At 37.9% G+C, this 16052-nt stretch overlaps 1 long non-coding RNA gene across 1 annotated transcript; it reads right to left on the bottom strand.

Annotated features, from left to right (window-relative positions):
- Positions 1 to 6862: 6862 nt before the first annotated feature.
- Positions 6863 to 8043, bottom strand: LOC120296306. Its single transcript, XR_005553227.1, has 2 exons — positions 7276 to 8043; positions 6863 to 7160 (listed from the first exon to the last, which is right to left on the bottom strand). It is a non-coding gene; the product is annotated as an uncharacterized LOC120296306 (long non-coding RNA).
- Between the last annotated feature and the right edge of the window lie 8009 nt (positions 8044 to 16052).

Genomic DNA, 16052 nt, shown 5'->3' on the forward strand with positions numbered 1-16052 from the left:
GCCAAGAGTCAATTTGTTTGTTTTTATTGGTAGCTAACACATTCTTAATTGACCAGATAAAGAGTGATGGCAATTGAAAATCATCACTTTACCATATTATCTCTTCTTTTCTATTATGGAGCATGATTCCCTTCTCTCCATGTTTTGCATGATCTACAATGATTATATGATTTCGATTGTGATACACTGAAACATGTTTTCATTGTTACTTTTGCAGAAGGTAAAAATGACCAGATGCATAAGAGTAGGGCAAAAGGAAGTATATTAGATGCCGGAAAATCAAGTGTAACATTTAGATTTTGCTTAGATGTTGGAAAATCAAGTTTAATAGGCGAGGGTGGTCCTTGCCCTGCCCTCTCCTGCCTAGGTGAGGGCATCCCATGCTTGCCTAGGCCAGGGCGACCCTCACCCGAGGCCAGTGAGGCTTGCCTGATTTGGTGAGGGCGGCCCTTGCCAGCCAAAGCCTAGGCATCCCTTGCTCGAGGATAGTGATTGTGGCCCTCATATGAGGCTGCCTACCCTCATTGGCCATCAACGACCCCAACAGTGATTGGCGAAGGGGACAAGGGAGAAAGAAAGAATATTATAAATAATATATAAAGGAAAAGAGAAAGAAATAAAAATTTTGAAAAAAAATACTAAAACATTATTAAAGATTGTCCACATTAGTGATTTCAGTTAATAAAATTGACTGGATGGTCTCAATTGGCAAAGTGTGAAAATGTTTACATTTAATCAATAAAATTGAAAAATTTATGGTTGAATTGTGAAAATGCTATAGATTTTGAACTTTTGACAATTTTCCCATGCATGTGAAAGCCACAAATCGAGGAAAGCTTCCACTTGTTAATAATAATCTATCTAAAGTATTGAAGCTAGTATCGCCGACTTGCTGTAAGCAGCAAGTGAACCAATATCTATGTCATTCAAACAACCCAAGAAAAAAAAAAACGGAACAAACCACAATCCATAGAAAAACGGAACAAACCACAATCCATAGCGCCTTATAGAAAGTAAAAAAATAAAATGTCAGAATTCTAAATCAACAAAATACCGATGCAATGATTACGATAATATTAAAAAAATAAAACCACAAAAACTGGAAAAAGAAAAGGGATCAATTCGACCGGGAAAAGATCTACTCACAACCTTAAACGCGACCTTCTGGTTTGTCTGAATATTGTTACCTGAAAGTAATTCACGAAAAACTTCAATCAAAATCAAACTAAAAGCAAAATGGATAAAGCAAAAACTGAGTATCGGTTAGCGAGAAGTCCACCAAAGTAGATCTATCCAAACAATCCACTGCCAATCTTACGACCTGAACCGGAAACAATAACTCAGAATGATTATTGGTTCAATAATGGTACTGGGATTGGGTCATTGAGCTCATCATCTTCATCCTCATCATTATCGTCGTCATCACTCGCCACAGCTACCTATATATAGGCGATGGCATATGGATATAGGTAATGGCACATGGGCTCACAGCAATAATTCAGCATCGCATTTTTCACTTTATGTACCGTCCAAAGATTGATTACACATCTTTACCAAAAAAAAAAAAAAAAAGATTGGTTACACACGGGCAAATATCAATAAATCAGCATCATATTCTTGCTTTATTGCCTGTCAAAAGAATATTGGTTTCGCATTGGCTAATGGCAATAATTCAGCATCAAATTTTTGCTCTGTGTTTTCAAAAGATGAGCTTATAATGGCAAAGCGCTTCATGTGCCGTCAATTCAGCATCATACTTTGCTTCATGTGTCGTCAAAAGATTTGTTTCACATGGCCTAATACTAATAGCAACATGTTTGTTCCTTGTGGTGGAAAAACGTACCTTCGCAAATTATATCTACTATAAGATACGCACACCCAAACCAGTCAAACTTGTCCATATTAATTAAATATAACTCCACAAAGTTAAGGGTAAATTGTGATGATGGAACTGCCCGTACAATGGCAAAGCGTTACAGCGATTTTGCAGTGAGTGAACAGTTAAATGTTCTAGCTCTACAATGAGTGTAGTAGGTTTCTACGATAACATTTTGAGAAACTAAAATCCAAAAATTTAAAGTAATTAGCAAGATGAAGGAGAAGCACATGTATTTAAAGCCCATTAAAAACTCCATTAATAAATGATTTTGGATACTTTGACATGTGATTGCAACATGCCATATACAACTCTGTACTTATATATGGTGTGTAATTTGCATTTGTCTATTCATTCAGAGACATACAAAAGATTAATGAGAGGTTGTCGCATTTTCTTTTTCTTTTTTTTCTCTTTTCTTCTCACAAACCAGGGGACAAGCGTGAAGGCCAGATTTCTTGGAAGGGAGTCAGAGGTTCCACTTGGCAGCAACCAGAAGGAAGTTTAGTTTTCTTGGCCAGAGTCTTGGTTTTTGGACTAGAGACGCAATAAAATTGGCGAACTGCAGTACAGTGTGAGGTAATTCAGCTAAGTGGGTAATTTCAAGTTGTTAGTGGGGAAGAATTGGATGATCGTGATTAGCCTTCTCGATAGACATGCACAGCACTCCCATTCATTGCATGCCACCAACAAAGAGTATATAATACATCTCTTCATAAACCAATCTTTATATCTCTGGCATTACTCTTTAAATACAATAAAATCTCCGCCCCAGGGATCTTGGAAAGTAACAACTATGGACATTAGGAAGAGTTGAGCCTTATCTATACATCTTCAACCGAACAATCTTGTAACCGAGCTGGAACTTGGTGCCGACACACGGCTCCGTCGGAGAGCGAATTTCAAAGGGAGGAACCATAGCTATGCACGCTCTTATCCAAAGATTATAGGAGAGACTTCATCTTAATCAAACCGCAGCCAGAGAGAGCTGGTCATAACAACAATTGGGCATCAATATCGTTCAACAATAACACTGGATTTAGGTCATTGAGCTCATTATCTCCATCATCGTCATTATCATCATCACTTTCTAGAGGTAACTAGATAAAGGTAATGGCATCTAAGTAATGGCACATGGACTACTAGCAATAATTTGGCATCATATTCTTAAAATAATGGCACGTCAGCTGCGAGCAAATATTCTTAAGTAATGGCACATCGGCTGCTAGCAATAATTCGGTATCATATTCTTACTTTATGTGTCATCAGAAGTCTCATGGGCGGATTCCTTTCATGTGCCTATCATTTTAGCATTTGCTTTATGTGGCATCAAAAGATTGGTTTCTCATGGGTTTATTTTCGGGAAAATTTTCAAAAAATCTTAAACAAATCATGCTTTGATGACAACTTATATTCTTACTTTCTAGAGGTAACTAGATAAAGGTAATGGCATCTAAGTAACGGCACATGGATTGCTAGCAATAATTCGGCATTGTATTCTTAAAGTAATGGTACACCGGCTGCTGGCAAATATTATGAAGTAATGGCAAATCGGCTGCTAGCAATAATACGGCATCATATTCTTACTTTATGTGTCATAAAAAGTCTCATGGGCAGATTCCTTTTATGTGCTTATCATTTCTGCATTTGCTTTATGTGCCATCAAAAAATTGGGTTCTCATGGGTTTATTTTCAGGAAAATTGTTCGAAATTTTTTAATCAAATTATGTTTTTATAAATTCAGTAATAAATTTTGCAATTTTATCAATTAAGTCATAAATCTTTTCACTTTTTGTCAATTGAGTCAATCTGACCAATTTTGGCTAAAAATAGTTAATGTGGACGCCGATGCTGCAATCGAATTGAATGCTCCAAACCGCCATACATAACATTTACATCATGTTTCAATTCCCTGTGATTGTATCATATGTCGTGTAGTCAGACAAGCTCCTAATGGAAGCCGCACTTTTTCTAACCAAGAAAACACGCCTCCCAATTTCGATTTCAATTCACACGCTAGGGTTCGCTTGTCCATAGATCTACATCTCCGGACCCTTCTAATGGCAAAGGACGAGTAAGGATCAATGAACTTCAGTGCAGCTTAGCCATTAAGTTTTTTTTTTTTTTTGGTTAGACATGTCTTGAGGACATGATCTTTTATAACCAATTCTCTTATATGCCCACATGAACATCCAATACCCGTCGGAACCCCGAAGATCCACTTCAATGTCTACTCAGGTTGTGGAATCGAAGAACCAATATCGAGCTATATTCCAGCAAAAACAAACGTCTCTTCAACGCCTTGCTTAACATGCGGAAGTTGAGAAAGGACAGCTAGTTATACAAGTTCTTGGACGAGAACTAAGAAGAACAAGGGACAAAGGAAACCGGATAGACCATATCTCAGTTTCTTTGCATTATAAAGTGTACCTCAATATATTGACCAAAAGAAAAAATTGTACCTCAATATGTTGAAGATCACTGGAAATACATTGAATGGCATAGCGTTCGTCCTTTTTCACAGACTGTATTTCATGACACTGCATACTAATTCTCAAATTCGAGATCCTGGATTTTAAGCCCTCAATTTCTGTCCCCACCACATGAACCTGCATGCAAGTGCACTTCGCCACGAAGCAAGCATATGCTTTGATGATGTTTTGTCCCTTCTTCAGCATGACTCTGAGGATGTATCGCTCTATGACATCCTCGGCATCATAGGCAATGTCACGGAGTTGTGCGACATTCTCCAACAGCTTGATCGTGCTCTCGTCTAGCGTCTGCATCCCCAGCAAGCACTGGATCAGCTTCAGCTCCTTTTGCAGGTCCTCGACCTTGCCCTCCACGCCCCACAAGAATTTGGCCTCGTCGATGAGCAGTTTCCCTATTGTCTGCCCATTGACGAAACAACAGACTCGGTCATTGGCATTGACTACTTGGCTATGATCAGTGGAACTTATAATGGAGATTGACTTGAAAATTGAAAATTCACTTTTCATCCCTTAACAAGCTCTGAAGCAATAGGCCTGCCAGTTGCTAAGAAGAGAGGAGGAATAAGCACTTAAAAAGTTGCATATTGCATTGACAGTGCACATTCTACATCCACGAAAGCGCAAGAAAATCACCCCGCACATGTCTTGAGGCTTATTGGGTCTCGAAGCTTGCCAACTCTTGGAGCTACAAGCATAAGCTCCAATTTTATTTTTATTTTTTAAGAAAAAAAGTTGTGCCTTCAACCTGCAAACCAGAAAGAAAAGAAGTCCCTGGGTTCTGGCCCATTAAACATGTTGCCATTAAGGCAAAATTGGCCAAAAGCTTGCTCATAATGAGATTGTCTTAAAAGTACGGGGAAAAATTGGAACAAAAATTTGTCATCATAAGTTTGCCTCAAGTATGTTTTAGTTGAGCAAACTGTGCATATTTTATTATGCCCAACTAATAAGCATGTAAAAATTTCGACTACAAATATCTATATCCAACACAACATCTCCCGATTGAAAAGAAATCACAATTACTTAGCCATATGAGGTCAGTTTTGTATAAACTTGATGTTCTTGCACATATAATAACATGAAAAAAAAAATAGATACAAAATTAGAAGAAAACCAAATTACTTTATCTGAATGTGTGTTTTATGTGCGTTATGTTATCCTGTTGATAAAGACTGCATGCTTTTCATAAGTTCAAAAAAAGTCCTAAAAGAAACAAAAAGAAAGTTCGGACTTCTATTAGATCTATTATTAGTTTGAGAATTGATTTACACATTTACCGTTGAGTGATTGACATGTGGAAGAACTCAAAGACATTATTATCTTCAAAGCGTGTAGAAATTTTGCAACAGACGTAACAGTTATCCCAAAACTTTTAGCCCAGGCCAAGAGGATTTTAGGTCTAGCCCTACAATTCACATTTCATAATTCAGCTTCTGCCATAACTTACAAAGCTTTCGAGATCCCTAAAAATTCAAGTCCCAAATGCACGGCATTGGAAGCCGTGAAGAAATGGAAACTTGGCTTCACAAATCACTTGTAGCATGACCACAAGGTCTATTGCAACTGCTCCGTCTCTCTGCCTCCATCCGTCCGTCCATCCGTCCGTCCGTCACTCTCTCTCTCTCTCTCTCTCTCTCTCTCAACTTCTTCACGTTATCAAAAGAGAATACTATAGTTGCCTTACTCTCTGTCTGTCTGCCTCCACCGTTAAGGTCGCTCACTAGTTCCTACGTAAATGGTTTACAGAGCTTCTTCCATCATCACAAGAGAATACTATAGTTGCCTCAGTTGTTTCCCTAGCAACCCCCTGATTGATCTTGCTCGGTCAAAACATACATGTCTCTAGCAAAAAATCGATCTTTCTTCTTATAAGTTATCTTTCAGGCAAAAAAGTCGATACTCAACAAGGAACAGAGGAGCATTTACTTGGGCATACAATCGTATTTTACTAGAAGCACGACATCAATTCACGCATCACAGCATTAACTGTATGCTCAAATGCATGTGAAAGCCACAAACCAAGGAAAGTTCCAATTGTTACCTATAATCATTTTGAAACATAAAAGTTACCACTGCTGACTTGCTGGAAACAAGTGAAACTGTCAATATCTATGCCAGTCGCACAACCCAAGAACGAAACAGAACAAATCACAATCCATGTCGCCTAAAAGAACGTAATGATAAAACATAAAAATTCTAAATCAACAAAACACCTATGCATTGACCACAACAATACTAAAATTTAACTAAAATGGGCAAAAGCTTGAAAAATAAAATGATCAATTTAATTGAGAGAAGAGCCATTGACAAGCTAAATGGCGACTTTGTCACTCGTCCAAACAAAGCCAAACTAAAAAGCAGAATGGATAAAGCAAAAATCAAGTGTCAGTCAGCAAGCTGTCCACTGAGCTGGAACTTGTTTCTAGGATCAACCGGAAACAATAATGTAGAATGATTATTGTTCAGTGATAATACTGGGATAGGGTCAATGAGCTCATCATCTTCATCCTCACCATTATCATCATCATCAGTCTCTACAGCTAACTATTTTAGACAATGACATACAGGTCATATACAATTTTGTTCTCTGTGCCATCAAAACATTCGTTTCCCATGGGCTAATAGCAATAACTTAGCATCATATATTTTGTTAATATTCATTTATGCAGTTCTCGCATTCTGTAAAATTAATAACTGACTCATCATAAAAATGGCTAAATTTTTTGAAAAAGGAAAACCTCTTTACTTAAAGATTCAGACAACTTCTGCAGCAAACACTTTCGCCCGGACAACTGTAAGAAAATAAAATGTCCAAAAAGACCAACGAACATGAGAGGGTAGTCAATAGTAAACAGAAACTGTCAAGACAAAAGAAGAAATGAGCAGTTGGAGCGGAGAATGTATTACAGGAATACTACAAAGAATGGTGGAAAACGAGAGAGGTTGCTTCATGGCTTCGTGTTTCTGACCACCAATTGCTTTGTCCCTTTTGGTTTCTTGTTTTCTTCTTTTGTCTTTTTGGATCCCTTCGATGGAAACCTGCACGAAAAATTATAAAAAAAAAAAAGAGCACAAAAGCCGAAGAAATTATGAGAAGAAACCGAGGAGGTGCCTCCGCGTTGCTTCGTCGTTTTTCTCCGCACTGCTCGTCCCTTCGATTAATGTCTAGTGGAGACGCCAATTGGTCTTTTTCTTAATCGCGGTTTTCTTCTTTTTCTCTGGTCGCATTTTTATCCTTCGCCATCGTTCATCACAATGCAAGAACTAAACCACGAAAACGAGAGCAACCCGTCGCTTCCATTTCATGCGCCCGAACACCGTTTCAACTCCCCACGTGGGCACTTTTGTCAAGCACCTGGCCACCACTTGAAAATGTTCGGATCTTTCCCTCTTCTTCGGTTCCGCAATGACTTTGACGACGATGTCTCGCATCAGCGTTCCTCCGAGACACGTTGGATTCACCGTCGCCTCCTCTCGCATGCTCTCCAATCGTCCCCCCGCAGCCTACGAGAATTTTGCATCTTCATCGAGCGAGTCACGAGCTCCCTCTACGGCGAGCGGAATAACAGAGGTTCCGCCTTTGAAGCCCCCAAGGATGAGAGGGAAAATAAAAGTCGGTCCCCAAAGTTTTAGTTAATGTTTAATTTGGTCCTTGAAATTGAATTTTGGCCAAATTGGTATTTGTGCTCTCTGATTTAAGCTAATTGATCCTTTCAGCCAACACATAATCCAAACGACTACGACAAACCAATTTGGAGCCATAAAACATCAATTCGCTAGAAAGGTGCATGAGCTAGATTGGAGCCATACTTTTTTTTTTTTTTAATAGAACTTACTAGTCCACGTTGTTGAAAGATTCAATTAAAAGCAAAATATTTAATCCCTGCATTCTTTTATAGAACTGTCCTTCATTTTATCACGCAGGCTCAATCTGAATCATGCAGCTTTTGATATTAGTGGTTTAGTCGGTCCTTGACCGATTAAGAAATCAATTATATATCAGCCTTAATTTTTCCTTGAGAAGAAGAAAAACATAATAGTCAACTGCATTAATTATTGAAATTGTCTAAGCCAAGCAAATCTCACATACTTTCAGCTCACGATGCAGCTGAACACTTGAACTTATTTTTCTAGCTCTGAGTTTTCTTCAAACTGACCAAAATCCTACAGCCGGACACAATCATCTATTGATTTTTACTTTAAATAATATTTCTTTCAGGAGCACCAAACAGTTCTTCAGAAGATACGTGGCAGTACTTAAACTTACAAGAAGTCGACATTAGTTCCATAATAGAAGGGGGGACTAGCTTTATAAGGTCCATAACATCGCTAAAATATAACATAAAAAATTACTCAATTATTATTTAGAGAGAGCTTGCGATACTAAACATGATACATGATTAAGCATAGACACGAGTTGCAAACCATTAATTATCCCATGAATAGGTAAGTTTGATGCCTTTGCATCTCTCTGTCATCCCACGAATTCACTAGCAAATTCAATATAACATCCTATAAAAAGATAAAGCTTCACAAGAAATGACGATTAAATCATGCTGAATTTGTTGAGGACTCCTTTGAAGCTTTGACTGACAAAACTTCATTATTAGAGAGTTCTCCCTAATAAGATGTCATGTTCTTCTGCTGAATGGAAACAAGACTGGATAGATTATGCTATATATTGATAGAGGTGATTAATTAGAAAGGAATAGAGATTATATAAATAATTTGGGAGAAAATAAGGCAAAGAAATTAGAGACATTAAGTTATAATATCGTTTGGATGCTATTGAGAGAAAGAAACATAGCATAATTTATTTTATCCCGATTTAAATGTCTTTTTATGTAGCTAAATTTTGATTTAAGATGAGGGTATTTGGAGGAAAGAAGAAAGAATTGTTAAATAATGGGTGCATCAGAGAGTGTAGAAGGGGAGCAAGTGCAGCAATAAATTTTTCCTTGTAGCGTTGCTGGTACCGCCCATCACATCTAATGTGTATACTATATTCTTTCAAATGGGCCAGTTTTTTACATTTAAGCACTCTATACCACTGAAATTTAAAATACCATTCAAATGTCACTTACTGACTTTTGTTAAATAGTTAACTTTTCCTATCAATTAATGTCATTTAATCACTGGTGATTAATAATGTATGGCACATTCTTATACTATATAAATGTCCATCAGAAAAACTCGACTTGCAATGTTTAGGTTGTCATGTGAAAAAAGACAAATCAAAATCATATTTAGATGATTTTTTTGTTTGAGAGATTTTCTTCTCCTTAACTCCTTGAGTTACGTGTTCTCGCTATCATCGACGTTTTCTTTCTTGTGTTTTTTCCAACCTCCTCATCAATGTGATCATTGTTCTTCTTGCTATCCTAAGTTCGAAGCACCAACTCTTTTTAGCTCAAATTGCCCTATTCATGAGCTAGCTCAAATTAAGGAGGACCAACTCATTATTTCATTTAGTTGAGCCTGAATGAAAAGATATTTTAGCCCAATCATAATATTAAAATTTTGAAAAGAGAAAATTTGAAGTGTCTGTAATTTATTACCGAACCATGGCTTAAGTAAACATCGAATGAAACTGCATACCATAGAGTTCTTCCTAGTACGGGTCTAGTGCCCTTCGTTTTCTTCTTCTCCATTGCATGAGAAAAAGTTATAGATGGAATTTCTTACGAAGTAAAATGCTAACACATTTATTTATTGATTGTTAAGACATCCTCAAAAATGCTAATGACTCAGTAATTTGTTGTTTATCTTTGGGAAACCTCCAAGATCCTCCTTGCTAATCTTCTTGCCGAGGAAAGGTTTGAATTAATGAGGGCGTGGAAAACGATGGAGCGGTATTCATGTCCCATACCCATGACGTAAATGGCTAGATGTAACAAGTGAAGTACATGATAAATTCCCTAGTGACCATCCTTCCAATATGAAAGAGGGAGGTGAGAGATTTGAATCCCCATCTTCTCAGGGGATAGGGATGATTTAATTTTAAGTGTGGGTTTCAACTCCTATACCCTGTAAGGAGGCATGACAAAAGTTTGAGAATGAGAGTTAGAATAGAAGTAGAAGATGATCGATAAAAAAAAAAAGAGTACATGATAAATTTATGACAAAAGTGATGTACTATGTACTTAAGCATAAGGAAAACTAAATATTAATGTATTATTATACGATAGTGATTATAATAGAAAGAACAACTTGAATAAATGAATTAGTGTACGCAATATTGTCATCGATATTTTATAAGGTCAATATCATGAAAATTCTCAAACTGATACAATTAAAATAAATTTATTCCAAAATAATGTTTTTACCATCAAAAGCCTCAAATTGGTACTCTTGTCATTCAATTTAGCAATTAGACTGTAAAATTTATCGAAAACTAATTAAGAGAAAATTTGTCATATGTGTACCGGTTTTGGGCTTTTTGTAGTCAATAAATTAGTTTTGGGGTAAATTTGTTATCAATATACTAGTTTGGAGTTTTCTATAGTATTAACTCTATTTTATATGATTCATAAATATTTGTAATGAATAACAAAAATATATTTTCACATAAAGGAGTTACAAATAAAATAGGTTCGTTAGATGAGTGGGTCGGATTGGGTTTGGGTCGAGTCGAAAATGATTCGACTTTTTCCCAAACCATTTATACCCGTCCACATAATTAGGAAGTCAAAGCTCCATGTTGCGGTAGCAGCATGTCAAATACTTCATGAATGATAACCATTATGTTCAAGAAATCAATTTCTAGCCCAAAATAAAAAAAATTTATTTCTATTCTCCATATGAGTTCCTCAACAAAAGTACGAGTTAATAACTATATAAAATTTCTATTATCGGAATAGAAATTCGTTTAATAATGACACAAAATTTCTATCTCTCAAGTGATGATGAGAGGCGGGCAAGTGGATGGCGGGCGATAACGGGTGAGCAACTAACTAGTAGCGAAAGCGAGTGATAAGAAAAGTTTTTATTTCTCACTTTTGTTCTAGAAATAGAAACGAAACTTTTTTTTTTTTTACTTCTCATTTTTATTTCAAAACCTATTTCTAGATTAAAAATTTATTCAAGAAATAGAAAAATGAACTTGCATTGCGGAACGGATTTTTATTCCCAATCTATTTCTTAAAATAGAAAAATAGAAAAAAATGATAAACATAATGATTATTATGCGCGCTCTCCACATTCAATTTAGAAATCAAAGGCAGATTCTATTGATAGGCATTTTGACAAATAGTTGAGGCGCAACCAAACTATCCTCATCTCGCTTTCTAAGCACACGCTTCAAATCACCGATTCTCTTCGTGCCTCACCCGTAGTAAAATAAAATCGCGGGAACGAAGACTTTCGTACGGAACATACTTTGATGAAAAAACAAAATTAGAGAAAAACCGAACATGCCCGTGAGAACCGTGGGAAAGAAGAAATCCTGCATCGAATGTCTAGAGATGAAAAAAAAATAAAAAATAAAAAAAGCAATCGATAATTCCTACTTGGCACATAATAATGAATTCAATGACTCAACCGAAAAACCTCAAAATGCTCGGGGACTGTCTTGCCGCGCTTATGCTCGTTTCGCTCGTTTCCCGCCATTACATTTCAGCTCTCGAGAGCTGAATCCCTCTCGCAGCAATTTACTTACTTTTGCAGCTCTCGAAATCCCTAGAAAACTTCTTCTTCTGCTTCTTCTTCCTCCTCCCCCGAATGCAGAAACCACCGCCATGGACGAGGGTCCCACGAAATGGAACGTCACCTTCACGAAGCACCTCAAGCAGAAGCGCAAGCTCTACCGCAACGGCTTCCTCTCTCTCTCTCTCTCCACTCCTCCTCCGCCAAGGCGCGTTCCCCGCTCTCTCTCTCTCTCTCTCGCTACCGATCTCCTCTGCCGTTCGTGTCCAGCTCAACTCGATCGGGCGAATTTAGTCACCTTCGATTGGGCTCGGACGTGATTCGGTTTGATCGGCTAGTCCGTGCCGGTGGCAATCGATATGTGACCGTTCTTTCCCCGAATTTAGCTCGCTCGATCGAACTAGATGGCGACGTCTGGATGCTGCTTGGGATTTCGACTTTGTCCGTCATCGCCCATTGTTCTGTTCTTGTCGTTATGCTCTCCAGGATTGAGCTTGTTCGGAGTAGATTCGGTCGTTCCGTGATTGATGGTGGGATGATTTGACAGGTCATGCTGTATGATGACAGAGAGCAGCTGTTGGAATGCAGGATCTTGAAGAATGATGAAGTTGTTTGCTCTGGCGAGACGCTGACGTTCAATGCTTATTTGGTTGATGTTGGAGAGCCTGAAGGAGGGCAGAAGCCTTCGGATGATACTTATATTCATAACCGAGAAAAGAAAGTTCCTAAGCGGACAGCTTCGCTTCACAGGAACAAGTTCGTCAAAGTATCTGATTGCGCTGGTATTGTCTGTTCTTAAATATTTCTCTCTCTTAATGCTGGCGTTTCCATTGGATTGAAATTTGACAACTCGTACTCGTACATTTGCAATGTTGTGCTCATCATCTAACTGTATTATCGTATAATCCACTTGGTTTTCCTTTTAAGGGAGAAGACCAAAGCGGAGAAGCATAAACAGCAGACGATCAGCCTAAGCCCATCGTAGAATTTTCTTAGAGGTTGGTGATGAAATCCTACATAATCTAACTCTCTCTTAATTGCGAGTATTGCTGGGTACAAAACTTAGCATGCGTGTTTCTCTTAATTGCAAGTATTGCTGGGTATAACGATTTAGCATGCGTTTTCTTTTGTTTTTCAATTTCCAGAATTCAAAAAGAATGAAATGAACAGGTATGGCATATGCAGGCGAGTCCGAACTTAAGGACATCGAATTTCTGACTCATCTATGCCCATGCCAGGCCATGTCTTTCTCTTGATGTATCTCCTGGATTGTGAATCCGTTCTTGGTTTTCCTTGGGATACAGTTTCTGCACATCTTTATATTACATACAGAATCTTTTCAATATCAATAAAGATTCTCTCAACTCTGATGCTTTGTATATCAAGTCTTCTCAATCAAGGTGGTTTCATATATTTTCGTGGCTTCTCTTGAAAAACATTGGAGCTTTTTAGCATATATCCCAACTTCCCTGAGAAAAATGGTCTCAATGTTTTCTATGCGGTTATATTCGAGAGTTTTATTGTTGTCTCGGCACTGGAGTTGACATGATATTCCATTTGATGTAGATTGACACGCCTTGTATACAACTCAATTAACTCAAAAGTCGAAGAAATATCATGATGGCTACTTACGTTGCACGAGGAGTGGATCTATGACTAGGCAGGTAAAGCTCTACAGTCTACATCTCCTTCTGATATTTACCCTTAAATAATACCAGCTATCTTGTTGCTGGATTAAATTTCAGCTCTTCCTTCCTTTATTAGTTGGTTTTCCTCTTCATGATGTATACCTTTCTCAGCAGATTAGCGAAATTTTTTTGTCAGGATAAATATGGCTCAGATGATTGAAAACTTATTTGGGTCTTTTACGAGGTTTTCTTGTATGATATGAGCTGGAAACATTTAGATGACAGGTTCCTGAGCAAAGCTGAAGAAGTAAGCCCTGGGGAGATGATGGAATTTCCTGGTCATTTGGTTGAATGTGGCAACCGTGAAGCAAACGATGAATCTTTGAGGGATCTAAATGCATGTGGAAACAGTTTCAATTCTCTTCAAAAATTAATATGCAAAAGCAGCAGCATAATGTTACTAATGTTAAGTCTGCTTTAAAAGGTACCTGGAATACAGTTCAATTTGATCCATTTCCTGGCGTTCTATAAAGTGTTTATTTTTCCTGTTTAGTCTTTAAATGAAGGTAATTTGCCTTACCTCCTAGCCTAAAGTCTTAAACTTTCAATAGATTATTAACATTTTCTCCCTCATTGTTTATATCCCATGGACCCTATCATTCAGCTGCTCTGCAATTGATGTAATTGGGTGATACTCCATACTCACCAAAATGATATTGCAAACACATTGTGATTTGGAGCTTTAAGGATGCAAGTCCAAGGGATGTTCATGAGATGTGGGATGATTTCCGCAAGGCCTTGAACTTGCAGATGCCATGAATCAATTCGTTGTTTTCATTTGAAGTTAATACTTTCTTCATTGACCAGATAAAGAGAGTCGACAATTGAAAATCATCATTGTTATCCATGTTATCTCTTTCTTTTCTGTTGAGGAGCATGATTCCCTTCTCTTCATGTTTTGCATGATCTACAATAATTCCCCGATTCTGTTTGTGATGCACTGAACATGTATTCATGAGTACTCTTTCAGAAGGAAAAAAAAAATGGCCAGATGCCTCAGAATGGGGCAAAGGTGAGTATATTAGATGTCAGAATATCAGGGGTAACAGGTCGGATTTTGTTTCATAATAGATAAAAGCTTCACTGAAAATACAAAACTATCTATTGAGTTTTCAGCTTTGTGCTTCTCAGTGTGTCCATTCATTTGGAAAATCCATAATTCACCTTGACTGGTTACGTTCTTGAGATTTTCCTAGCTCTAGCATTGTGCTCTAGGTACTTAAGAATGGCTCATAAGTCCGAGAACTTCATGCAAAAGAGGAGAGCAATGAACCGAGTTACATGGACTCCTCAGGATATTCCTTTATGCTTACATTTTCTTATGAAGATTTCATTACTTAACCAGTTGTTCGTTCTACTTGCCGATAAATTTTCTAATGAAGTTTTCATTAACCAGCTGACTATGTTCTTGATATTGCCATGTATTTATTGCCTCCTTTTAGCTTGGGGTTATGGAAATAACGAATTCAATAACAGATTCATTATTTTGCTTCAGTCGTTTCTAACACATGTGAGAATATGAATGTTCATTTGCAGGCGGTGTCCTTCCTTTATTTTTGTGTTAGTTTAACTGAGCATGTCCTACTTGGAGATTGACACTTCCCTGTCATGTAGAATGGCAGGTTTTGTACCACACAAGTAACTCAAAAGGCCAAGAAATACCATGATGGATTTTTGCAGCTTGAAGTTCGCGTATCCCTAGGGAGGCAGGTCATTCCGAAGCACTTTTAAGGATGTTTTCATCCCTAAGCCACTGTTCTTTAAATTAAACTGGGCTGGCTACTTTGTTTGCTGATCCAACATGAATCACTTCATTTGTTTTTTGGATAATGGTTCATTATGTGACCCAAGCATCAGACTAATTCAAGTAAGGGTGTGCAAAAGAATCGAGATCCGCCCGGACCGCTCGGAACCGGACCGAATTGCCCGGAACCGGCGGTTCTTAAGGGAACCGGTCCGGTTCCCGGTTCCAATTTATGGGAACTGGTGGGTACCGGTCCGGTTCCCGGTTCCATGGGTGGATATGCCCGCCTGCCCACCCGGATCGGACCGGTTCCCTTTTTAGTATTAAAAAAAAATTACTAAAACAAACCTAAATCTCATCTCACTTCTCTTCGTCTTCGGTTCTGCGGTTGCCTCTCTCTCTCTCTGTCTCTTCCTTTGTTTCTCTCGCACTAAGCGAGGAAATGCCCGTGAAGACACCTATTAAAGTGCCACTACTAATGTCGGGAAATTGAATAGCTAGTGCTAGCCAATAGGTTGATGCAACCTGAAGCGCCACAAATGCTAACTGCGTCAATAAGCCAAAAAACAGAAGGGTTAATCCTTTCGACACCATTATGTAATCCCAAA

The sequence above is a fragment of the Eucalyptus grandis genome, chromosome 7, assembly GCF_016545825.1.
Source record: "Eucalyptus grandis isolate ANBG69807.140 chromosome 7, ASM1654582v1, whole genome shotgun sequence".
Lineage (NCBI taxonomy): Eukaryota > Viridiplantae > Streptophyta > Magnoliopsida > Myrtales > Myrtaceae > Eucalyptus > Eucalyptus grandis.